Source organism: Pleurodeles waltl, chromosome 7 (assembly GCF_031143425.1).
Source record: "Pleurodeles waltl isolate 20211129_DDA chromosome 7, aPleWal1.hap1.20221129, whole genome shotgun sequence".
In the NCBI taxonomy this organism is placed as follows: domain Eukaryota; kingdom Metazoa; phylum Chordata; class Amphibia; order Caudata; family Salamandridae; genus Pleurodeles; species Pleurodeles waltl.
In genome coordinates, this window is record NC_090446.1 from 1,078,281,752 (window position 1) to 1,078,306,729 (window position 24,978).

A 24,978-nucleotide genomic window follows, 5' to 3' on the forward strand; every position below is an offset into this window, starting at 1 on the left:
TTTCTACTCATTCATGCAGCAATCGTGTTGACTTTTACTGTATTTTAGAACCATACATAGCTAGAAGAGAGACCCAGCTGTACATGAAAGTTCAAAAGGACAGGCTGTCTGTAGTTAAAGGTTACTGTCTGCGCAAAGCACAAAATACATGAATTTGATTTTCCAAATATGTCAGTATGTAGGTCCCCTGCATATATATTGGACAACCACTGAATGTTTTTTTATCCCAAAGTATTAACATTTTACTGACAACTAACAGCTCTAATAGTATTTCGCGGAGCTCCGCGGAGCTGATGGTGCTAGTATACAAATATTATGGCTGGAGTCACCAACAATATCCAGAGGTTTAGGATGTAATTCGGTTTATGATGCATCACCTTCAACAGTGGTACTGTATTTAATATTTATAAATTGCCTTGGTGCCAAAGCTTCATGGCGCTAAGGGACTAGCCCAATAATTTTATAAGGAGTCGAATTCCCGAAAAGTAATAGAAATAAAAAAAAAATATATATATATATAGTGGCTCCAAAGGGGATCCTGAAAAAGGAGTCTATACACAATACTTAAAGAAAGTTACTAAACAAGTTAAAATAGATTTCCTAAACTAGTAGGCAGTTTTCTGTGCGCAGTGATATTTGTAGAAAGCTGCGGCTATTGAAACGGTTCTGTATACATATTGTAATGTTCTAGACTTAGGTACTTTCAGCAGCAACTTGTAGCCAGAGCAGAGATATCTCTCTGGGGCGTAGAAATCGAATCCGGCTGCAAGTAAGTCAAGGATATTTTGATAAATGTCCAATGGAACATTACTATGACCCTAAAAATCAATCGAGTCAATCTGACAGCCATTGCAGTGACTGAAGGGTGAAGGTTATGTGACAATACGGTCACAGTTCAGTAATCCAGTGTGTGGAAGGCTTTTGTGCCAGCTGCTGTCAGTTAAGCAGCCTATTTGATGTTGCACCATGCATGCACTTGCTACAGTCCATTCAATACTTACCAAGGACGTAAACAGCTACAAATGGAAAATTAGTAACAGACTCGATCTTATTGCTGCTTTTTTTCGATGGCTATCTCGAATCTCGTTACACTAAGTCACCCTCAAGGACTAGGGATACAAATCATGTCCACGGTGAAAGTGTTCATAAACTCTCAAATGACTGTAATCATTTAAATTCCATGAGATGAAATTGCCAGAAAATAGATGTCATTTTTGTGGAAGTTAAATTGATTAGATTCGATCGTTGTCTCTAAAGTGACACAACACCATCTTCTACAAAAACGTGGCCACTTACAATTTTAACATTTCTGCTCACGTGCTCAATCACAGTCACTTGGTCATAAAACTATGTAATCAATATTTGGTTATTGCTGTTGTCTAGCCCAAACGTGATGCCCATGTTACCCAGTTTGGGAATGGAGCTTGAGCCTAACTGCCCCACCTCTGAATACAGGTATTGCCAGGTGTGAAGTGCTTGGCGTTCCTTGACAGGTTGGACTGATAAATACTCATTGCTGCCCACATGTATTTAGAAAAGGGACACTTGTTTTCTTTGCATGTTGTTGAATGCCCCTGGAAAGTTCAGAGTCCATTTTCTTTCTTTCCTTTTCTTTCTTTTTTTAAATTTAGGGCCTGATTAAGTTCTTGGCAGAGGGGAATACTCTGTCACAAACACGACAAACATCCTGTCCACCGTATTACGAGCTCATCATGTTCTATGGAGATCGTAATATGGCACACAGGATATCCATCACAATCGTGACGGAGTATTCTATCCACTGAGAACTAAATCAGGCCTCTACAATTATTTTCTCATTTTCTTCATGAATTTTTTTTGTTTTTTTTTAGGTCGAGCCTCGACCGCGCTTGAGTTGTCTCTCAATCTATTGTATACAGCTTGTGGTCTAGCAATTCGATGCACGGCCCACTGGATCGATGCAAAGCTGAGCCGGAATGATGCAGCCCGACTTCCCGAGAGGAATTGACGCAGCGCCTGCCTTGCGGTAGAAATTTCCACGCATCACCCACAAGATAAACGCAGCCCCTGTGACTTTGTCCTGCACGCCCAGGATTTCGACGCATCATCCCCGGGGCATCTGAAAACCCCGCAACCCGAAGAGGATCCCAGTCTACATGCCGGAAATCAATGCAAAGCCTGCCCTGTGTGAAAACTCAACAACACATCGTCTGTGTGCGGCGAAAAAATCAACGCACACCTCCCCGTTTTCCACGCATCTCCTCCTCTGCGTTCCCATGTGGAGAATTTGAACGCAAACCAGGTACTTTATGCTTGCAAGAGACACTTGTTGCTTTTTAAGAGGCTAAATAAACTTTATATAATTTTTACCTTTGATATTTTAACACATACTTATTGCATCTTAATCGTTTTGACCTGCATCTTATCAGATAAATATTCTATACTTTTCTAAACACTGTGTGATGAATGTTTGTGATGTTCTACTGTGTCATTGCATGATCTATTGCACAAATACTTTACACATTGCCTTCTAAGTTAAGCCTGACTGCTCAGTGCCGAGCTACCAGAGGGAGGGCACAGGATAATTTGGATTGTGTGTGACTTACCCTGATTAGACTGAGGGTCCTTGGTTGGACAGGGGTAACCTGACTGCCAAACAAAGATCCCATTTCTAACACAGATTGAAACAGAAGAGATCATAGAGTCATTTGAAGCTGCCAAATGGATATCGCCGTGGTAATCACAAAGAAGGCCTATGGAAATTCGAGATTTTGTTAGGACCTTCACAGCCCCAATGTGAATGTTATTACACATTGTTTTCCACTACCCAACAGAAACAAGAGGACTTTTTGTTGTCAGGTTGCAAGTACTTCTCCAAGTTAGACTTGAGAAGTGCTTACCACCAAATAAGAAAACATATGGAATCTAGAGCATTGACTTTTATCACAAGGTGATTATCAATTTTCGACCTTGGGTGTAGTCATTGGCGGGCAGCGTCTTTCAAAGGTTAATTACAATTGTGTTGGCTGGCCTTAAGAATGTAATATTTTTTTCAAGATGACATTTTGCTCTTTGTGAAGACTATTGAGAAACATAATGACGTGCTGCGACAAGTACTCAGTCATTTAGCCATTTCAGGTCTCACCCTCAAGAAGTAAAAATGCAGGTTTTTGCAGAGAAAGGTAGAGTACCTGGAATACTATATCCCTGAGGAGGAGGTTAGATCTATGTCTGATCTGGTTAGCACCATAATCAATGTTGCAATTCCAGAGGACAAGGACAAATTGAGGTAATTTATGGGGCTAGTTCAATATTATGCCAAGTTCATAAGTAAGGGCCTGATTTTGTTATTGGCAGATGTGTTACTCTACAACCGTGACGGATATCCTGTCCACCAAAATCTAAATCCCATTATGGCCTATGGGATTTAGACTTTGGCAGATGGGATATTCTTCTTGGTTGTGATAGAGTAACCCATCTGCCAATATCTAAATCAGCCCCTAAGTTTGCTGATAAGACTGAGATGCTAAGAATACTATTAAGAATTGGAAAATGTTTGAATGAGTAGAAAGGGAACAGAAGCCATTTCATGAGGTAAAAGGAGAGATTGCCAAAGCAGGTCTGTTCACTCCATTTACAATAGGTTTGAAGACAATAATCATAGTGGATGCCAGTAGGGCAGTCATACGTGCAGTATTCTCAGAGATACTTGGTAAGATTGAAAAGACACTAGCCTTTGTCTCACATTCACTGTCGTGTTCCAAAAGGAATCATTTGGTGACTAAACAAGATGCACTGGCTGCTGCATGGGCTACGCACTACTTCCATACTTATGATTAGGGACAACAAATAATGTTGCAGACTGATCATAAAACCTTTACTCAAGGTGTTAAAAGTTGGGGAAGCCTGTAATTGTTCTACAGGGTCCTCCAGATTGTCTGCCAAACTACAGCAATTTACCTACATAATGGAGAATATTCTGGGGTGGAAATAAAAGGTTGCAAATTGCTTATTTAGACTGCCACACACCCAAGGAGAGGATAGTGAATCACAGATGGAAGAAGTTGTAGCAAGTGTAGGTGATGCGGTGGAAGGGTGCCAGAATGTTATTTCGAAAGAAGACTGGATTAATGCTAGTTGCTTTTGCAACTTATAAATCAGATTTCCCAAAGGGAGATTACTCTTCCCCAAGGTGTTAGGCCTTATCATAAAGTGCTAAGTGAGTTTTTCAGGCATAATGACATGGTGATAATGGGAGATGATAGATTTGCTTCACTTGTGGGTTTGAGAACCAAATTAACTGTGCTATCACATGAGGGGCATCTTGGACAAACTCTTACTTGTAAGAGGTTTAGGGAAAAATATTGGTGGCTTGTCATTGACATGTAAGCATGGAAGTGGGTTTCTGAGTGCAGAGTGCAGTGTCTGTATTGAGGCAGAGAAGTGATTTAAAGTGGGACTATGAGTACTGGATGGGGAACAACACACCATGGGAAAAGCAATAGCCCGGGCTAAGATTTGTCTTGACTTTATTGTGTCTTTTAATTTGCTTGCAGATCATCAAAGATATCTTCCCCTTCCTATAGATGTTTATTTGATATGGTAGATTTATGCCCTTATTATGACATTAGTGGTAAATCCCACTTTCTGCCGTGGTGACGGCCGTCAGCATACCGCTGGGGGCGAACATCTCTATATTATGACACACACACACACCAATGCGACAGAGTACAGCCACATACACAAATCCACCAGCCCAAAGGTCAGTTGAAAAGTGGCGGTCCCAACACCCATACAATTACGCCAACAAAACAATGCCCATCTGTAGGAAGTTGGCTCTGTATGTGCTATTTCAAAGTAAGGAATAGCATGCACAGAGTCCAAGGGTTCCCCTTAGAGGTAAAATAGTGGTAAAAATAGATAATACTAATGCTCTATTTTGTGGTAGTGTGGTCGAGCAGTAGGCTTATCCAAGGAGTAGTGTTAAGCATTTGTTGTACATACACAAGGCAATAAATGAGGTACACACACTCAGAGACAAATCCAGCCAATAGGTTTTTATATAGAAAAATATCTTTTCTTAGTTTATTTTAAGAACCACAGGTTCAAATTCTACATGTAATATCTCATTCGAAAGGTATTGCAGGTAAGTACTTTAGGAACTTCAAATCATAAAAATTGCATGTATACTTTACAAGTTATTGACAAATAGCTGTTTTAAAAGTGGACACTTAGTGCAATTTTCACAGTTCCTGGGGGAGGTAAGTTTTTGTTAGTTTTACCAGGTAAGTAAGACACTTACAGGGTTCAGTTCTTGGTCCAAGGTAGCCCACCGTTGGGGGTTCAGAGCAACCCCAAAGTCACCACACCAGCAGCTCAGGGCCGGTCAGGTGCAGAGTTCAAAGTGGTGCCCAAAACGCATAGGCTAGAATGGAGAGAAGGGGGTGCCCCGGTTCCGGTCTGCTTGCAGGTAAGTACCCGCGTCTTCGGAGGGCAGACCAGAGGGGTTTTGTAGGGCACCGGGGGGGACACAAGCCCACACAGAAATCTCACCCTCAGCAGCACGGGGGCGGCCGGGTGCAGTGTAGAAACAAGCGTCGGGTTCGCAATGTTAGTCTATGAGAGATCTCGGGATCTCTTCAGCGCTGCAGGCAGGCAAGGGGGGGATTCCTCGGGGAAACCTCCACTTGGGCAAGGGAGAGGGACTCCTGGGGGTCACTTCTCCAGTGAAAGTCCGGTCCTTCAGGTCCTGGGGGCTGCGGGTGCAGGGTCTCTCCCAGGCGTCGGGACTTTAGGTTCAAAGAGTCGCGGTCAGGGGAAGCCTCGGGTTTCCCTCTGCAGGCGGCGCTGTGGGGGCTCAGGGGGGACAGGTTTTGGTACTCACAGTATCAGAGTAGTCCTGGGGTCCCTCCTGAGGTGTTGGATCGCCACCAGCCGAGTCGGGGTCGCCGGGTGCAGTGTGGCAAGTCTCACGCTTCTTGCGGGGAGCTTGCAGGGTTCTTTAAAGCTGCTGGAAACAAAGTTGCAGCTTTTCTTGGAGCAGGTCCGCTGTCCTCGGGAGTTTCTTGTCTTTTCGAAGCAGGGGCAGTCCTCAGAGGATGTCGAGGTCGCTGGTCCCTTTGGAAGGCGTCGCTGGAGCAGGATCTTTGGAAGGCAGGAGACAGGCCGGTGAGTTTCTGGAGCCAAGGCAGTTGTCGTCTTCTGGTCTTCCGCTGCAGGGGTTTTCAGCTGGGCAGTCCTTCTTCTTGTAGTTGCAGGAATCTAATCTTCTAGGGTTCAGGGTAGCCCTTAAATACTAAATTTAAGGGTGTGTTTAGGTCTGGGGGGTTAGTAGCCAATGGCTACTAGCCCTGAGGGTGGGTACACCCTCTTTGTGCCTCCTCCCAAGGGGAGGGGGTCACAATCCTAACCCTATTGGGGGAATCCTCCATCTGCAAGATGGAGGATTTCTAAAAGTTAGAGTCACTTCAGCTCAGGACACCTTAGGGGCTGTCCTGACTGGCCAGTGACTCCTCCTTGTTTTTCTCATTATTTTCTCCGGCCTTGCCGCCAAAAGTGGGGCCTGGCCGGAGGGGGCGGGCAACTCCACTAGCTGGAGTGTCCTGCTGGGTTGGCACAAAGGAGGTGAGCCTTTGAGGCTCACCGCCAGGTGTGACAATTCCTGCCTGGGGGAGGTGTTAGCATCTCCACCCAGTGCAGGCTTTGTTACTGGCCTCAGAGTGACAAAGGCACTCTCCCCATGGGGCCAGCAACATGTCTCGGTTTGTGGCAGGCTGCTAAAACTAGTCAGCCTACACAGATAGTCGGTTAAGTTTCAGGGGGCACCTCTAAGGTGCCCTCTGTGGTGTATTTTACAATAAAATGTACACTGGCATCAGTGTGCATTTATTGTGCTGAGAAGTTTGATACCAAACTTCCCAGTTTTCAGTGTAGCCATTATGGTGCTGTGGAGTTCGTGTAAAACAGACTCCCAGACCATATACTCTTATGGCTACCCTGCACTTACAATGTCTAAGGTTTTGTTTAGACACTGTAGGGGCACAGTGCTCATGCACTGGTACCCTCACCTATGGTATAGTGCACCCTGCCTTAGGGCTGTAAGGCCTGCTAGAGGGGTGTCTTACCTATACTGCATAGGCAGTGAGAGGCTGGCATGGCACCCTGAGGGGAGTGCCATGTCGACTTACTCATTTTGTTCTCACTAGCACACACAGGCTTGTAAGCAGTGTGTCTGTGCTGAGTGAGGGGTCTCTAGGGTGGCATAAGACATGCTGCAGCCCTTAGAGACCTTCCTTGGCATCAGGGCCCTTGGTACTAGAAGTACCAGTTACAAGGGACTTATCTGAATGCCAGGGTGTGCCAATTGTGGATACAATGGTACATTTTAGGTGAAGGAACACTGGTGCTGGGGCCTGGTTAGCAGGGTCCCAGCACTCTTCTCAGTCAAGTCAGCATCAGTATCAGGCAAAAAGTGGGGGGTAACTGCAACAGGGAGCCATTTCTTTACACCATCACATTATGATCCACGAATCACGACTGCGGACATTCAAAGGGGGTAAACCATTGGCAGTACATACCACCGTGCTCAGAATGGACACCCACATACAAAACAAAATATTGGCCAATACTAAAAACATACACCTGACACTCATACACACACCACCCCCACACACCCACAGCACCATAAAACACCCACCCACATTACCCACAACCCTTTATGAATACAAAATATTGCCACCAGACTGACACCCAGACCACTGAGACAAATACACACACACACACCACTTACACCCATACATCCCTCACGTACCAGACATCACACACCCCACCACATTACTCAACATACTCTCACAAACACACACCACACAACACCCATGTCCCCACAAAGACACCCCTGTTTCACTGTTGAGGACTTAAGGGTCATGGTGGAGGAAATTGTCAGGGTAAAGCCACAGCTCTTTTGGAGCTATCCAGCAGATATCCATTGCAAAGAAGATGGAGCTATGGGGGAGAATCATGGACAGGGTGAATGCCGTGGGACAACATTCAAGAACAAGGGACGACATCAGGAAGAGGTGGAACGACCTACGGGGGATGGTACGTTCCATAGCAGCAAGGCACCAGCTCGCCATACAGAGGGCTAGCGATGAACCCCCACCTCCTCCCCCACAGCTCACATCATGGGAGGAGCAACTCTTAACAATACTGCATCCTGAGGGACTCGCTGGAGTAGCCAGAGGACTGGACACTGGTAAGTCAGTATTTACTACTAATCACCCCCCATATGTGCATGCCATCTCACACCCTCACCCTCACTCCCATCACTCCACCAAGTGCCACATACTGCACCGACACACAAGACAAACCCCAATGCCAAGCCCTGCATTCTATACTAATGCATGGACAGCCCTCCCAGCCCTGCATGGACACCCATCACTGAAGCATGCACAGCATAGGGAAACTAACAATCACACAATACATCACCATACACAAGCAAAAGGTGGCAGAGCAACACCAACAATAGAGGGCAAGATAGGGATCTACAATAGGGAAGATAGGGATGTACAATATGTCACTGACATGAAGCATGATACATCACTTACATCCCCAAAGGTGCCCCAGCCAATGTCAGCGGAGAGGAGGTGCCACGACTATCCAGTCCCACAACAGAAGATGCCCCCATTGATGACAGTAACTATGGCCAACAACCTGGCCCATCAGGGACCACTGGACAGCTGGTCCACCCAGCCCACTCACAGTCCACCACAGAGCCTCCCCCGTCAGTATCCTACACCACAGCACCCACCCAATGTACCCACACCTCTGTCCCCAGGATATGCCAATCAGCAGTGTGCCCAAATGTACAGCGACCCCAGTCCACACTTCATACCCAAGACAATCAGGGACCTGGGGTCAGTGGGCACACCATTCAGAGGACAGAGGCACAGGCAATAGGGACACTGGGAGGACTGCTGTGTGCCAGGTGGAGGACAGGACTAGGGAAATGACTCTCCAGGAGGCACTCTCCGAGATCCTGGGAGCCTACCAACGCTACCAGGACACGATGGGCCAGATCCTTGACAAAGTGCAGGCTTACAGGTGGCTGCAGGAGGGACAGTATCAGGGGATCAGGGAGGACTTGCAGGACATTAACACCACCCTGATCCCCATAGCAGCGGTGCTGGCAAACATGGCCAACAAGAGGGAGGCAACAGCACAGCAGAGGGCCCCTACCACTAGCCAGTTCATTGACCAGCCCTCCACTTCTGCTGCAGCTAGTGGGCAGGAGGTTCTGCCACAGGACCCAGAGGCACCAGCACCTCTCCCCCTGCAGAAGTTGAACCACCCAGCAAAAGTTCCCTGCGAACCAGACAGAAGCCAAAGACACTTGCCAAGACAACTGCCAGGAAATGATACACTCCTGAATGTCCCCCTTGTCTCCCACACAGTCACCTTGTCCACTTGGAACTGCCTTTGCTCCCCTTCCTATGGCCACTTGGACACTGGACCTATGCTACAAACAGACTGGAACAATACCCTGGACTTTCCTTCTTCATCACCCCATTCCATTGCACTTTCCCCTCAACTTCTTAACACTACAATAAACACCCTTGAACACAACTTGACTAAAAGTGTTTTATGTTCTGAAAATGTGCATTTATGGAAACAGTCCCATCTAGTCCAAATGATCTGAACACTGAGAGCATAGAAATAATGACCTGTAGATGTCTGTAGTCAGCACATCAGTACACAGTTGTTATATCACCATCTGTAAAATGACAAGCCATAGGTGGCAGTAAGTTGAGATGCAAAGGAAGTTAATACCATCATGCTACAGCCACACAGAATACACCAATAGTCATAAGAATGGTGAGTTGCTCTGTCTCACCTGTGTGTCATTGGAAGTATTGACGGATAACTGATGTTCTGTTGTCCTCATCCTCAGCCTCTTCATCCTCACTATCCTCAGAGTATACTGCTGCCACAGGGGCATCTCCAGTCTCCTCCTCCTGTAGAAAAGGTACATGGTGTCTAAGGGCCAGGTTGTGCAACATGCAGCATGCCACTACTATCTGGCAGACCTTCTTGGGTGAGTAGCACAGGGATTCACCTGTCAGAGGGAGGCACCTGAACCTGGCCTTCAGGAGCCCAAAGGTCCTCTCATTGATCCATCTGGTTCACCCATGTGCCTCATTAGAACGTTCCTCAGCCCCTGTCCTGGCATTCCTCACAGGGGTCAGCAGCCATGATAGGTTTGGGTAGCTAGAGTCACCTGCAAGTATTGAGGGACCACATTTAGCCTCACACAATCCTATGGGGAATACCGTACATACAACATAACATACAGTGGGTGGGGACCAAGGCTCATCTATTAGCCACACCCTGTGCCTCTGTAGTTGGACCATCACATTTGGGATGCTGCTAGTCCTCAGAACAAAGGCATCATGCACCGACCCAGGATATTTAGCATTGACATGGGAGATGTACTGGTCTGCCAGGCACACCATCTGCACATTCAGTGAGTGGAAACTCTTACGATTCCTGAACACCTGTTCATTCTGGTGGTGGGGGGGGGGACAAACGCAATATGTCTCCCGCCAATCGCCCCAATAATATTGGGGATATGTCCCATTGCATAGAATCTGGCCTTCACAGTGGCCAAATCTTCCACCTGGGGAAAAGAAATGTAGCTGCACATGTGTTGAACCAGGGCATACAAAACTCTTGCCAGCACGATTAAGAACATTGGCTGTGACATTCCTGCTGCCAAGCCCACTTTCACTTGGAAAGAACCAGTTGCCAAGAAATGGGGCACTGATAGCACTTGCACAAGAGGGGGGATCCCAGTCAGATGATGGATAGATGGGATCAGGTCTGGCTCCAATTGGGCACACAGCTCTGTGATTGTGCCCCTGTCCAGTCTATAGGTCAGTATAATGTGCCTGTCCTCCAGTGAAGCCAAGTCCACAAGGCGTCTGTACAACGGGGTATGTCTCCACCTCCTATTCATCTGCAGCGGTAGCTATCTAAGGGACACAAGAGTGAGTAGGCTGTCACAATTGGAACAATGGAACCACAACTTCAGTTTACATGGTGCATTTATGTAATGGGACAATGTTAATGGTGAGGATTATGCCAATCTAATCTGTGAAGCCGTTAATGTCGATATGACTGTTGTCCCCCCCCCGAAATGGCGAATGCCTGTCCTGTATTTAGGGACAGGTGGAGGTGAGGTAATTCCACCGACGTTGGGCATTGTGGCAGAAGGCGGTCTTGCACCACTGTGCAATTCCTCATTGGATAATATGGGGCTCTATGGAGTACAGTGGCCAATGTGGATCTGCGTCTGTGGTGACGGTGTACACCGCCGCAGACATGACCACCATTTTCTATCGGATTCCTCACTTGTTTCCTGGCCTTCAACAGTAGAACCCCTACACTGCATGTGCTGCTGTGACCTGTGTCTGGAACTCTCCATGGCCCGTGTGACAGGGGAAAGGTGCCCTGCCTTCACTTTGGAAGAGTAGGAGTGACTGGTGGATGGGGTTCTACCCCAGTACGGACTGCTGTATGGGCCTACAGACAAACAGGTGAATACACATTGAGCACGATGCATGTGGGAAGGATGCATGGAGATGTGTGTGCAAGCATCCAGTCATTGGAAGGGCGCAGGGAATGTCTTGTGGTGGTGTACATGGTGTACACCAGGCAGTGTGTGTGCTGGTGGTGATGCAAATGGGTATGGTGGGTCATTTGTGTGACAGGATGGACTGTTTGTTTAATGGTGTTCTCCCGTCTGTATTGCCTCTGCAGGTCAGTGCCCATCAAAAGAAGAGATTATGGTGTGCCATCGCCAAAGACGTGCGGACCCTTGGTGTCTATGGCAGGTGGACTACCCACGGTTGGAAACAGTGGGGGACCTGAGACGCTGGGCACGGAAGATGGTGGAGGCCCAGCTGGGGATGACATCCCAACGAGGAAGGGATGCCCGTCGGAACCTGACCTCCACGATGGCCCGCATACTGGCAGTGGCATACCCAGAGCTGGATGGGCGCTTGAGGGAATCACAGCAGCCACAAGGGGGTGAGTGCAGTGGGTATTATTCCAAAATTTGGCAGGTGGGGTGGGATCCGGGTGGTGGATGTGAGTTAGTGGGGGCCCCTAAGGCCAGGCCAGACACTGCAGCGTGGGTCTACTCTAGGGTAATGGGTGTATGGCAAATGCAGGTAACCTAGCTTGTTAGCATTCCATTTCAGGCAGGGCTTTGTGGGTACCAGGAGGGGTGCAGTTGGCGGTGTGTGGCCCTCATCTTGCCTTGGCATCAAGCCATATCACTGGCAGTGCAATGCATAGTGCTTAAGCCTGATCCCTGTGCATGACGGTGGTGTGTATGCCAACTGTGGTGCAGTCATTGACCCAGTGTTTCCTTCTTCTCTCTCTCCCCCTTTTTTGGCCTGTCATCCTATCCTTGTGTGCATTAGCATCATATGGCGGAGGAGCATGGGTACCGGCGTCAGAGGGAGCTGCATCCCACAGAACCCTGGAGGCAGAGTCCACCGACGCCGAGGGAACCAGTGGGACAGAGGGCGAGGGGAGTATCACAGCTGAGACAGGTGACAACACCGACTCAGATACCTCCTCCGATGGAAGCTCCCTGGTGGTAAGGGATACCTCTGTGACCACCCCAGCTGCAGGTACAGCCACCACCCCCGTACCAGCACTGCCCTCCCATTAGCCCTCCAGCGAGTTGCCCATCTCCTTCTCCCCGGCACCTCATGCCCTGCCCCAGTGAGCCCTGCTGCCCTGAGTGAGGAGGCTATTGACCACCTGAGATCCATCTCAGTAGGGCAATCAACCATTGTGAATGCCATCCAGGGGCTGGCATCCCAGATGCAGCAATGCAATGCATTCCTGGAGGGTATCCACAGTGAATTGGTGGCCCAACAGAGATTGATTCAGGCTCTGGCCTCCTCTCTGATGGCAGTAATTGTCTGTTTCTAATGTCCGCCCTCCAACTACCACTTCCCAGTCCCAGCCTCCTCAACCCCAGCCCATCCCATGCACACATACTTACGAGCATGCACACAAGACAACACCCAAGAGTGGCACAGGCAAACACAGATACCACACTTCATCCCACAAGCACTCACGCAAACACCAGACAGTTGCAAACACAACAACATCCACTGCCTGCACTGTCTCCCCCTCCTCCTCTTCCACCTCCCTCCCAGTCATGTCCACACTCACACATGCATGCACTGTACCAACATCCACCACCAGCATCACCACACCAAGCAGCACACACATCTAACTAGCAGACACCTCCACAACATCCATGCACGCGTCCCCTGTGTCCTCTCCCACCTTGTCTGTCCCCCCATATGACACATACGCAAGCACTCACACACACAACAGCCATCCACCTCACATCAGCATACTACCCATGCACCTCCACCCAAATCCAGCAGACATGCACCTCCTATAACCACTTCCACAACCTCCATCCCCATCCTTCCTCCCACCCCGCCAACCCTAAGAAGCTTTTTCTTGCCCAACTTGATCTCTTCCCTCCCCTCCCTCTGTCCTGCCTGTAAGAGCAGGGTCCCAACGACCCAGCTGAGCACCTCAGCCAAACAATCCATGCGGACAGTGGTGGCACCACCTGGTCTTGGAGGGAAGTCAGTGGAGGATCCCACTCCACCAGCCATGAAGGAAAAGGATCCCTCACCTCCATCCAAGAAGGGGAAGGATCGCACACCTCCAGCCAAGAAGGGGAAGGATCATGCACCTCCAGCCAAGAAGGGGAAAGAGCCTGCACCTCCAGCCAAGAAGGGGAAGGAGCCAGCACCTCCTGCTTTGAAGGGGCAGAAGCCTACACCTCCTGCTTTGAAGGGGAAGAAGCCCTCGACTCCTGCCCAGAAGGCTAAGGAACACGTACAACCTGCTTTGAAGGGGAAGAAGCCATCAACTCTTGCCAGGAATGGTAAGGATTTCACGCCCCATGTCATGGAGAGGACAAAGCCCTCTACTCCAGCGGAGGCTGTCAGAGTGACACCTCCACCACCACGACCCGTCACGAGGCCCCCACCACCAGCTGACTGCAGCCATCACCACCTGCAGAGGCTGCCCAGGAGGCACCTCCATCTGCCACCGCAGTGCAGCCATCACACATCACCACCTGCTGAGGCTGCCTAGGAGGGACCTCCATCTGCCACCACATTGCAGCCATGACCACCTGCAGAGGCTGCCCAGGAGGCACCTCCATCTGACACCACAGTGCAGCCATCACCACCAGCGGAAGCCATTTAGGTGACCCTCCAGGGGCTGCTGTACGAAGGACCCCCTCCAGAACCAGTGGGAAAGTCACCCACCTGAGAGACTGTGTGTAGGAGGCTGGCCTGGTTTGTAGTGGGTACCTTGCGTACTTACACCTTATACCAGGTCCAGTTATCCCTTATTAGTGAAATGTAGTAGTGTCCTAGCAGCTTAGGCTGATAGAATTAGCTATAGCAGAGCAGCTTAGGCTGAATAGGAGACACGCGAAGCTCATGCAATACCATTCATAGTTACACAGTACTTATACACAAGTAAAGACAATACACAGTGTTACCAAAAATAAAGGTAGTTTATTTGCGTGACACAAGGCCAAAAATATCTTAGCGGCAATACTCCTTCTGGAGGTAAGTATTATACATAATATCTACACTAGACACCAAAATAAGGTAAGTAATTAGACATATGATAGTGCAAACAATAGGAAATGGTATAGAATGCAAAGGGAGAAAATAAGTCTAGGGGCAACACACACTATATACTGAAATGCTATAGAATGCACTAGGAGAAAATAATTCTAGGGGCAACACAAACCATATACTAAGAAAGGGGAATGTGAATCACAAATTCCCCCCTAGACAAGTGCAGTGTGTAGAGAATACCCCAACCCAGAGCCCAGGAAAGTAGGAGTAAACTACTGCAAGTTTCCTTAGTACACACTACAAGTCGTGATTAGAGTTATTGCAAGAACCAAGCAAGACTGCAAACAACAAATGGTGGATTCCTAGACCTGAAGACCTGAAAAAGGAGGAGACCAAGTCCAGAAGTCGGAAGAAGTTCCAGGAAGGACAGGGGCCCCTGCCAACCTAGATGATGGTGCAAAAGCAGAGTCCCCTGTTGCACGAAAACTGCAGAAATGCACGAAAGGAAGATGGCTGTGGGTTTCTGCATGATGCAATTGATGTCCCATGAAGAGATGATGAATGCAGGCAAGTTCCAGTGCTGGATTCGTCCATGTTTACCATGTTTGTGTGAAACACAGCTTTATTTTACTGTACTTTTCTAATGAGTCATTGTCATTGAAACCTGTTTTTGTCCCGTCTGCACCCATGACTACTAGGAGTAGCTTGAAGTCACAATTACCATACTTAGGTATGCAAAAGATCATATATGCTGTTAAAGAAAGGCCGGATGTATCAAAGGGTTTTACCCATTCTGTGTCTATGGGAAAATGTTTTTGTACATATGGCCCTAAGAGTGTACATACCATTCGTCCTGGACTCTAAATATCAACTAATCTGTGTAGTCGATGCTGACAATCAGTGTACTCTGATACTCTCCTAGTACTTACTTAGATTTTCTGTGTATGTATTAATAGGCCAACCCCTCCCCATGAACTTGTACAACAAATACACTCAAGATTTCCCTTAAAATTTCTCAGTCACATGACTGCTCCTGGGACAAACACAGGTTCAATGATTACACATGTTAATTACAAACATGAATTCAGCATTCTGCTCCTAGCTGCATCTACCCCCTCCACCAATGCACACATCAATTACTATTGTTCCTGTGGAAGATCGACTAGGATGCAGTGGCTTTGTATTAGCCTCTCAGGTGCTAACGGGGCAGATATAGTGCACTATTCATGTTAAATGTCAGGTCAGAATGTTTATTATTGTTTGGCAGTAGTTGTTTTATTAGGCTAGAACAACTATGTCATGTGGCATTGGGCATGCTAAACCAATTCATCTGTTGATCTAGTGCAAGTTCTGGATGTATACAAATTTACACTGCGAACCTTGAAAGTTTTTTAATGAGACAGTTTTGAATTTGTTTGCGGCAACACAATTTTGATCATGTTACCATACTAGAAATATACATTTACAATCTATGACCCACCAGGGACATCACCACCTAACAGCTTTTCTCAATACTCCCATGTTAATGTTATGTGCAGAGTTGCCCCAGGTGATGTAGTGCCTCTAATCCCGTTGTTTCATGCTATTCTGTAGTTAGCATGATCAAAGGAAAATCAGATACCTCGGGCTACCAAAAAGCTGGATGCAATTTAGCCACACAAGTGAGTATGTGGTATATATAATCACCTGTCCCTGTGCATTTTGATATGCAGAGATGACCGACATAAAAATGCATATTATTACAATTAATGATCGCTGTAGCATCCTTATCAGAAGAGCATCTTCTTCTCTGGCTTCCCATTAAAAACGGGCCACACGTACTGCGATCTTACATGGACTATCTCAGAAAAGGTTATAGCCAGGGGAAAAAAAAACCACAACATCCTGCACCAAAAGTAACAGACATGGGTATTCTGGCTCTGCATACACCTGGGGGCTGAGCGATGCTATTGCATGGGGCCAGAAATAGTTATGCCTTATTCTGTTTCTGGGCCATGTCCCACCTATCGGTGGGATACAAAATGTCATCATCATATTAGCAGTATTTTCAAAATGGATGACTTAACGATTACCTACAAAGACGAGCTGTAGATACTACTTGGTAACCCACGCTTCTCTACCCTCTGTCTGAAAATGCAACAGCATCATACTATTGTAATATGCAAAATAATTTGCTGTATTGACCATCTTATATAACTCAAATACGGTAATAAAAAGTACTTATTGTCTTTGTTACTTCGATTACTCTCCACTATTACATGCTGCCCCCAATTGATGAATAAATGCACTCAAATTCACCTTTTTAATGACATCCTGCAGTTCAAAATATTAATAGTCCTTGCTATGCTCTGTAACCTAGTTGATGAATTAAACCTTGTGAGAGACAGGAGGAACAACAATGATGGAGGTTTGCCAGGCGGAACAACTAGATCGCCTCCCTGGTCTCTACCATGGATCCATGTGATCCGGGGAATGCTGTTCTGTATGACATCATATGCCATGCCATGATTCCAGTCAAAGATTAGACTCCTCTGCAGTTTGCCCCCCCCTTCGTGCATGTTCAATGGGCTGAGCTTTGCATACAAAATAAAATATAAATGGTGTATTTTCTGGACATAATGCTTTTGCATCTAATCCAAAGGGGGCTATACTGACAATTTCATCCTATTGTCTCTCAGAGAGCAGCGAGGGATACAGTCATGATAAGTGGCTTCTCTCTAGAAAGATAGTTCTAAGAATCTTTCTTCTTGACATGAATGTGTTCAGTAATACTGACTAAGGGTTGCGTAGAGCTCGGCTCACCAATATGTGTTTTGGTTTGAGACTATGATCACGAACCGTGCACTGATTTTTGCCCTGGAAAATGACCAATTCGAAACAGTATTTTGTAAGGTGATTCTAGTAAGCTGAAATGGGTCTAGCAGATGACATTTTATTGATGTATACTTTTTTTCTCTAATAGCTCAGCACTAGTAGGTGAAAACCAGAGAAAGAACAAGGGGAGAGATCACAAATATTTTGCACTGGGTTAACGTCACAAATGTGACGTTTATGTGCACAATTTCTTTTGCCCCATTTAGGGGCATATTTACAAAATAATGAAGCAGCCCGGTGCCTCAAAATCTTGCAGCACCGAGCTGCGCCATTACGAAAGTGCAGGGATGCGTTGTATTACAGCAATACAATGCATCCCTGTACTTTCCTCAGTGCTGACTCACAACTTCAGCCTAGCACCATCGCAGGCAACCATGCACCATGGGACAAGGATGCTTGTGTTGCAGCGATAATTGTTTATGTGCAGGAATGGGAGCCTTCCTGCACATAAAAAATCATTAATGGCGTTTTCCTCCTATGTTTGCTGCAGAATGCAGCACATCTAGAAAGATGAAAAAACGAGGAGAAATACAGATATTTCTCCTTGTTGTGCTACTTTTACACCACCCCTGGAGTTGCGTAGGAATCTGACGCATTCTAAGCCTTGTAAATCTGGGAATGCATCAGCTACCATGGGTGTTGTGTGGAAACACCCACAGCAATACCCATGGAAAGCCCCTTTCATGTAGAGTAATGCATGAAAGTGGGGCATATTTACAGCTCATAAAATGCCAAGTAAGGTGGCTTTGCGTGGACTTATAAATATGGTCCGGCACACTGTGCCATCTGAGCATCAAAAAAATTGATGCTCCAATGGCACTAGGGACTTGTAAATATGCCCCCCTTACTTTCCAGTGCAAAACTTGTTTGGCACTGGAAAGAACCCTAAAAGTAACACAAAGCAGCGCTAAGCACTGCTTTGCATTTCTTAGCATCAGGGGAATGTTGCATGGGTGGTACATGGGCGTTTCCATGCAACCAACCATGCTTTTTGACACAAAACCCTATCTACCAACATTAGTGGACAGGGTTTTGCACCAAAAACTAACGCCGTTTGAATGTGGGCCTTAAAGGGAGAAATGTTTTCATTTCTCCCTGCTTTTCTGGCTTTGCATAAGTTCTGCACTGTACAGCACACATATAAAGTAGGAACAGCTTTTAAACTTGTCTAGGCATAGTATTTTGTACAGGAAGGGTATCTTTCCTGAACAAATCCTATGCTAGACTCACACACGGACCATGCACTATGACACTAAAGTGAGTGCATGGCGCTCAGCACCACAAATCTGCACTGGCACTAGGGAGAGGGAAGGAGAGTGCCATATCTCTGTGAATATGGTGCTCTCCTGCTGTCTCCCACTCTCACGCAATGCAGCACAGCATATTTGGGTGCTGCGCTGAGTTGCCTGACAGATTTTAGAATCTGGGCCAAAGTGTTGTCCTACCTCTTTGGGCCACTCCTTGTTTCTTCCCTTATCATTTGGAAATTTGGGTAAGGATTCCACTTTTAGTTCAAATTATTGGGAAACTCCTACTTTTCCTCAAAGGACGACAGTTTGTGAATGTGTGGCATTCTGCGCACAGGACATCATGTTTTTTACACATCTTGATATGCCATTCGATGTTCGTATAGCTCTGAACTGACACTTGTGGATTTTAAAACATTCTGGATGAATATGACCTGCGAATAAGCTATACATGCGTTTCTTAGCTTTGATATATTATGATTAATAATTCCTTCACTTGTATTTTGTATGCTTTTGTAGGAAGTTGGCTCTGTATATACTATCTCAAAGTGAGGGATAGTGTGAACAGAGTCCAAGGGTTCCCCTTGGAGGTTGATAGTGGCAATAATAGATAATACTAATGCTCTATTTGTGGTAGTGCAGTCGTGCAGTAGGCTTATTAGAGGGTAGGGTTAAGCATTTGTTGTACACACACAGTCAATAAATGAGAACACACACTCTACGACTTAACTCCAGGCCAATAGGTTTTTCTATAGGAAAATATTCATTTCTTAATTTATTTTAGAACCACAAGATTCAGAATTCAAGTAAGTACATAAATTGTGAGGTACTTGGCATAGGTAAATATGGAACTTTGTATTAAAACAGTAATGTACACAGTTGTGGCCAAAAATGGCAATCAGCTATTTCAAAAGTGGACACTGCAAAAATCAACAGTTCCTGGGGAAGGTAAGTAAAGATTAGTTTGTCAGGTAAGTAAAGCACTTACACGTTCAGTCTCCGGGAGTTCAAGTCACCCCTAAACACCCAGCATCAGCAACACAGGGCCGGTCAGGTGCAGATGTCAAAGTAGGGCCCAAATATCATAGGTGCCTATGGAGACCAGGGGTGCTCCAGTTCCAGTCTGCTAGCAGGTAAGTACCTTCGTCCTCGGGGAGTAGACCAGGGGGGTTTTGTAGAGTATCGGGGGGTCACAAACAGGCACACAAAATACACCCTCAGCGGCACAGGGGCGGCCGGGTGCAGTGTGCAAAGTAGGTGTTGTGTTTCAGGTTGAAATCAATGGGGAGACCCTGGGGTCACTCTGGGGATGCAGGCAGGGCACAGGGGGGCTTCTTGGGCCAGCCACTGACTGGAAAACAATGAGGGCCGCCTGCTGGTCAATCCTGCACTGGTAGTTGGCTTCTCTGGGGCCTGGTATCAGGTTCTTTGTTACGGGCAGTCGCGGTCAGGGGGGCCTCTGGATTCTCTCTGCAGGTGTCACTGTGGGGGTGCAGGGAGGTCGCCTCGCGTTGTCCACGTAGTCGGAGTCACCTGGGGGTCCTCTCTGCAGTGCTGGTTTCTCTGGACACGAGCCGGGGCGTGGGTGCAGAGTGTGGGGGACTCACGCTTCCAGAGTGAGGCTGGAGTCCCTTTAAAGTTGATTTTGACAGAGCGGCTGTCCTCAGGAGTTTCTTGGTCCTTTGGGTTGAAGGGCAGTCCTCTGAGTCCACAGAGGTTGCTGGTCCCGCTAGATGCGTCGCTGTTGCAGGTTCTTTGAGTCTGGAGACTGTCCGGTAGGACTGGGGCCAAGTCATTTGTTGTCTCATTCGTCTCTGCTGAGCTTTCAGGTCAGCAGTCCTTCTTTTTGTTTCGGGTTGTCAGGAATCGGTTTTCCTGGGTTCAGGGTCGCCCCTAAATACTCAATTTAGGGATGTGTTTAAGGCTGAAGGGCAGTAGCCAATGACTACTGTCCCTGAGGGTGGCTACCTCCTTGTGCCTCCTCCCTGTGGGGAGGGGGGCACATCCCTAATCTTGTTGGGGGAAATCCTCCAAAGCAAGATGGAGAATCTCCTAAGGTAGGGGTCACCTCAGCTCAGGACACCTTAGGGGCTGTCCTGGCTGGAGGGTGACTCCTCCTTGTTTTTTACATTATCTCCTCTGGACTTGATGCCAAAAGTGGCAGCTGTGTCTGCGGGGCGTGCATCTCCACTAGCTGGAGAGCCCTGGGGCGCTGTAACACCAGGCTTGAGCCTTTGAGGCATACCGCCAGGTGTTACAGTTCCTGCAGGGGGAGGTGTGAAGCAACTCCACCCAGTACAGGCTTTGTTCCTGGCCACAGAATGCACAAAGGCACTCACCCCATGTGGGCAGAAACCCGTTTGGATGTGGCAGGCTGGCAGAAACTGGTCAGCCTAGCACCAGTAGTTGGGCTGGTGTACAGGGGGCATCTCTAAGATGCTCTCTGCAGGCATTTCTCAATAAATCCCACACTGGAATCAGTGTGGATTTATTGTGCTGAGAAGTTTGATACCAAACTTCCCAGTATTCAGTGTAGCCATTATGGAACTGTGGAGTTCCTGTTTTACAAACTCCCAGACCATATACTCTTAATAGCTACCCTGCACTTACAATGTCTAAGAATTGGCTTGGACACTGTAGGGGCATAGTGCTCATGCAGCTATGCCCTCACCTGTGTTATAGAGCACCCCGCTTTAGGCCTGTAAGGCCAGCTAGAGGGTGACTTACCTATGGCACAGGCAGTGGGTTATGGGCATAGCACTCTGAGGGGAGTGCCATGCGGATTTCGTTTTTTTCTCCCCAGCAGCACACTCAAGCTGTGAGGCAGGGTGTATGTGCTGGCTGAGGGGTCCCCAGGGTGGCATGATACATGCTGCAGCCCTTAGAGACCTTTCCTGGTTACAGGGCCCTTGGTACTAGAGGTACAATTTACAAGGGACTTATCTGTGTGCCAGGGCTGTGCCAATTGTAGAGACAAAGGTACAGTTTAGGGAAGAACACTGGTGCTGCGGCCTGGTTAGCAGGGTCCCAGCATACTTTCAATCATAACTAGCATCAACAAAAGGCAAAAAGTTAGGGGGTAACCATGCCAACAGTGGCATTTATCTACACAACCTCACCCCCCCAAACAAAAGACAATGAGACTAACCTTTCCCAAGAGAGTCTTCATTTGTTTAAGTGGAAGAACCTGGAAAGGCCATCTGCATTGGCATGGGAAGTCCCAGGTCTGTCTTCCACTACAAAGTTTATTCCCTGTAGGGATATTGACCACCTCAACATTTCAGGGTTCTCTCCTTTCATCTGCATAAGCCATCTGAGAGGTCTGTGGTCAGTTTGAGCTGTGAAGTGAGTACCAAACAGGTATGGTCTCAACTTCGTCAGGGACCAAACCACAGCAAAGGCCTCCTTCCTTTCAATGGCATTCCTACACTGCTCCCTGGGGAGTAACCTCCTGCTAATAAAAGCAAAAGGCTGGTCAAGGCCATCATCATTAGTTTGGGATAGAACTGCTCCTATCCCATGTTCAGAGGCATCAGTCTGCACAATGAATTGCTTAAAATAATTTTGAGCTTTCAGAACTGGTGCTGAGCTCATAGCTTTTTTCAGGGTGTCAAAGGCCTTTTAACAGTTCAAGGTCCAGTTAACCTTTCTGGGCATTTTCTTAGAGGTAAGTTCTGTGAGGGGAGTCACTATGGATCCATATCCCTTCACAAACCTCCTGCAGTAGCCAGTCATGCCAAGGAATGCCCTGACTTGAGTCTGGGTTTTTGGAGCTTACCAGTCCAGAATAGTCTGGATCTTGGCTTGTAATGGCTACACTTGGCCTCCACTTACAAGGTGTCCCAAGTAAACCACTGTACCCTGCCCTATCTGACATTTGGACGTCTTGATAGAGAGGCCTGCTGCTTGCAGGGCCTGCAAAACCTTCTTCAGGTGGACCAGATGATCCTGCCAGTTGGAGCTAAAGACAGCAATATCATCAAGATATGCTGCACTAAAGGACTCCAAGCCAGCAAGGACTTGATTCACCAACCTTTGGAAGGTGGCTGGGATATTCTTTAAGCCAAAGGACATAACAGTAAACTGATAATACCCATCAGGGGTGGAGAATGCAGTCTTTTCTTTTGCTCCATGTACTAGTTTGATTTGCCAGTACCCTGCTGTCAAGTCAAAGGTACTTAAGAATTTGGCTGCACCCAATTTGTCAATCAATTCATCTGCCTGTGGTATGGGGTGAGCATCTGTCTTGGTGAAAGAGTTAAGCCCTCTGTAGTCCACACAAAACCTCATCTCTCACTTTCAATCCTTGGTGTGAGGTATGCAGACCAAGACCACTGAGCCTGCCCAGGGACTGTCAGTGTGCTCTATCACTCCTAATTCCAGCATCTTGTGGACTTCCACTTTGATGCTTTCCTTGACTTGGTCAGACTGTCTGAATATTTTATTATTGACAGGTAAACTGTCTCCTGGGTCCACATCATGGATACACAGGTGTGTCTGACCAGGGGTCAAAGAAAAGAGCTCAGTAAACTGCTGGAGGACTTTCCTGCAGTCAGCTTGCTGTTGGCCAGAGAGGGTGTCTGAGTAAACAACTCCATCTACTGAACCATCTTTAGGGTCAGTTGAGAGGAGGTCAGGGAGAGGTTCACTCTCTGCTTCCTGATCCTCATCAGTAACCATCAGCATGGTTAAGTGTGCCCTATGGTTAAGTCTGCTAATGCCCAGGTCCATTAAGTAAGTGACCTGACTCTTCTTTTCTAGCACTGGGTAAGGGCCACTCCATCTGTCCTGGAGTGCCCTGGGAGCCACAGGCTCCAGAACCCAAACGTTCTGCCCTGGCTGAAATTCAACCATTGCAGTCTTTTGGTCAAACCACAACTTGAGCTGGCCTCAAGGTTTTTGCTTGCCTTTTCCATGTGCTATGCCATCCTGGAGCAGACTCCTATTACATAGTCCACTACATCTTGCTTAGGCTCATGGAGAGGTCTCTCCCAGCCTTCTTTCACAAGTACCAGTGGTCCCCTTACAGGATGGCCAAACAGAAGCTCAAAGGGGAAAACACTACTCCCTTCTGTGGCACCTCTCTGTAGGCGAACAGAAGGCATGGCAAGAGGACATCCCATCTCCTTTTGAGCTTTTCAGGGAGTCCCATGATCATGTCATTCAATGTCTTGTTAAACCTTTCTACAAGACCATTGGTTTGTGGATGGTATGGTGTGGTGAACATGTAAGTCACCCCACACTCATTCCACATATGTTTTAGGTAAGCTGATATAAAGTTGGTACCTCTGTCAGAAACCACCTCCTTAGGAAATCCCACTGTGGTAAAAATACCTATGAGTGCTTTGGCTACTGTAGGGGCAGTAGTGGACCTAAGGGGAATTGCCTCAGGGTACCTGGTAGCATGATCCACTACTACCAGTATTTATTGATTCCCTGATGCTGCGGGAGGTTCAAGTGGACACACTATGTCCACTCCCACTCTCTCAAAGGGGACCCCTACCACTGGAAGTAGAATGAGGGGGCCTTAGGATGGCCACCTGTCTTGCCACTTGCTTGACAGGTGACACAGGAGCTGCAAAACTACTTTACCTTCTGGGACATATTGGGCCAATAGAAATGGTTGACTAACCTCTCCCATGTCTTGGTTTGTCCCAAATGCCCAGCAAGGGGAATGTCATGGGCTAAGGTCAGAATGAACTCCCTAAACTCCTGAGGCACGACCCCTGCCCTAGTGGCACCAGGTTTGGGATCTCTTGCCTCAGTGTAAAGGAGTCAATCTTCCCAATAGACCCTGTGATTTCCACTGACATTTCCTTTTTCTTGCTCAGCTGCTTACTTTCTTAGGCTTTCAAGAGTGGGACAAGTCTTTTGTCCCTGACACATTTGTTCCCTTGAGAGTCCCCCTGGGCCCAAGAGTCCTACCTGATAAGGCTCCAGCTCCATGGACTCAGTTCCCTCAGAGGATGGGACATCTTCCAGAGAAGAGAGGTCCCGTTTCTTGTGCTGTGAAGAAGCTGGTCCCCCAGTCTTATTTCCTTTCCTCTTGGAGGGTTGGGCTATTATTCCATTCTCCAACACGTCTTTTTCACCCTGTGCTCTGCATTGTGCTCTAGCCTTGACACACACCAGTTCATGGATACCCAGCATGGCTTCATGGGTCTTGAGCTTGACCTCAGACC